We start from the raw sequence: 2,563 nt of genomic DNA, 5'->3' as shown, positions 1-2,563 counted from the left end.
CCCCCCACCCATCCAGAGTCAGACTGTTGATGAGCCACCAAACACAAATCAGAAATCACTGATTAATTCTCATGTTTTCATATTTTCTGACTCGTATTAATTGTGATTTCTCACCACTCGCGTATTTATCGTTAGTTATTATTATATATATATTATTATTATAGTTACATGACACAACAAGCAAAATGTTGTTAATGTTAATAGACAGTGATGAGACTAAATAAGATGCACAGCTGATCTATAAACCAGTTTTATGACACACTCAGACAGATGATGCTCAATTAACTTTCCTTTGTGTGTGTGTGTGTTTCCGTTAATGAGCTTTTTCTCTTTGCTTTTGTTGCTTTTATTGATCCAGTTTCCTTTTATGAGGAGGAGGCAGAGACGTGGCGTGTAAATCCCCGACCTTTGACCTCTGTACCTCCCCTCTCATAGACGGTTGTAACAATGGTCGTCACAGAATTACATTTGATGGCTCCTCTTGACCTCGTTCTCCTGAATCAGAGTTTAAACAGTTGAAACTGTTAGCCTAGCGCTAGCAGCCGCTGAGGAGAGCAGGTCACTTCAGGTCACTTCAGGTCACTTCAGTATGAGTGAACAGTCGTGACCCAGGATCATCACTTCAGTGGTTTGGGTTTTATTTGTCCTCTAATTTCTGGCAACATGCAGGTGGATCAGTGGGGGGTCTGAGGACCAACCAGGACCTCCAGGTGACCCCCGACCATGAGATTAAATAAGACTTTCCTTTATTAGGGAACTTTGCTGTATTACAGCAGCTAGTGGAAAGTGAAAGAAAGAAAACAGCAAAATGACAATGTCATATACTTGAAAGAAAGATAGATAATATAATAATATAATATGTCTTATAAATATTTAAACAACAACAAAAAAAGCAGCAGATCAGTGATGAGAGGGATTCTGTGCAGGTGTGACCTCCACTGCCAGTTCAATTTAATCAAATCTGATCATTAAATAAATTATTTTATTATTGTCAGATTCAGATTTCAGAAGTTGAAGTGTTTCGACTTAAAACAATATAAAATTGTAAAAATAGAATAATACAGTAACACAGTTAACATTAGTATTAGTACACATCTCTTATTCAGTTTCAAATCTGAGGAAATAGAAAAGTCACACGCAGCTGAAATTCATCTTTTAAAAAATATTACTCTCAGGAAATCATTAATAACCCACTGATGTTTTTTCCACATGATTCACAGCTTCCACTCAGTTACAGTTCAGTCCCTCAAAACCTGCAGAGCTGCTCAGCTGCTGGACTGGACCTGCCAAATGAAAAGTGTGTGTCCCGGTCACAGTTCAGCTCCTCTCCTGATTGGCTGCTGACAGCCGAAGACTCAGTCCTGCTGGATGCCAGCGGAGGCAGCGGTGCCGAGGTCTGGTTCAGGTGTACACTGAACAAAATAATGAATGCACACTTACACTTACACACAATTACTCTGATTTTTCATGAGTTGTAAAAAGATCTAAGACTTTTTTCTACACAGAGGGCTTATGTCTCTTAAATATTGTTCACAAATACGTTTAAATGAGCGTTAGTGAGCAAGATAATCCCTCCAAACATGCAAAACATAACTCCAACAGGACCAGGAAGTCACACACCACACCCAGGCAAAAAGCTCAGCCTAACACTGGGATGTTAGACTGAGTTTAAAGCTCCTCCAGTGTAAAGGTCTGTGTCCATGTGTAGTGTGATTATAGATCAGCTCTAGCTTCTATATTAATACTGTGAAAGTATCAAAGCCTCAGTCCACAGAGAAATGCACACAGCCTGTATTCAGAAACTGAGCCTTAAAACCAGCCGTCAGGACTTCTGGAACTTTGTGATGTCACAACAAAGCAGTCACCAAGCCCCGCCCACCTGGACCCACCATCCAAACCTTTACAGGATTTGGTTTCTCTGAGTGTTTTTACCTGAAATCTGCTGTATTTTTATTGGATCACTCAGAAAACAGTCAGCCAATCAGAAGAGATGCTCAGAGCCTGCTCTCTTCTGATTGGCTCACTGACCTGTTGTTACTAGAGCTGCAGAGAGAAGCCTGAGAGAGGAGATGTAAAACTACACTGAGATGGTTTTTATATCTTCTGATGGATCAACACTTCAAATAAAACACAGAAGAAGAAGAAACATGGCGCTGGAGCTTTAAATCACATTTCTGAGCAGGTGAGTGATACTTATCAAAAGCTGAACTGTTGCTGGAGCTTATTAAATCTCCTCTATAACTTCCACAGTGTTTGGCAACAGACACAAAACAGTTTCACATCATTATGTTCAATCTAGGGAATTCAGCATTTTTCTTTTATCTCATATCTTTCTCTCCGTCGATCCGTCCTCTGAGCTCAGCAGCTCTTAGAGAACATCCAGCTGTTCCAGCTGCTGCCGCCGTCTCCCGTCAAATCAGTGTGGTGTGAAACTGCCCCAGTTAAACTGCAGTCGTACTGATTTTCAAACAGCCTTCAGGTGTGGATCGCACATTCAACTAATCCCCTCTCTCTCCCTCTCTCTCTCTCTCTCTCTCCCTCTCTCTCTCTCTCTCTCTCTCCC

General features: G+C 41.0%; 1 protein-coding gene across 1 annotated transcript in view; it reads left to right on the top strand.

Moving 5' to 3' along the window:
- The window catches only part of LOC111670253 (neuronal acetylcholine receptor subunit alpha-7-like), a 38,126-nt gene that overhangs the window by 27,550 nt on the left and 8,013 nt on the right, over positions 1 to 2,563 (top strand). The gene's annotated exons all lie outside the window — the stretch shown is intronic.

This window comes from Seriola lalandi, unplaced genomic scaffold (assembly GCF_002814215.2).
Source record: "Seriola lalandi dorsalis isolate HSWRI2012SDOR001 ecotype SW California unplaced genomic scaffold, Sedor1 jcf7180002054847, whole genome shotgun sequence".
NCBI classification, from domain to species: domain Eukaryota; kingdom Metazoa; phylum Chordata; class Actinopteri; order Carangiformes; family Carangidae; genus Seriola; species Seriola lalandi.
Note: the sequence above shows the minus strand (reverse complement) of the source record. Positions and strands in the feature narration are given on the sequence as shown.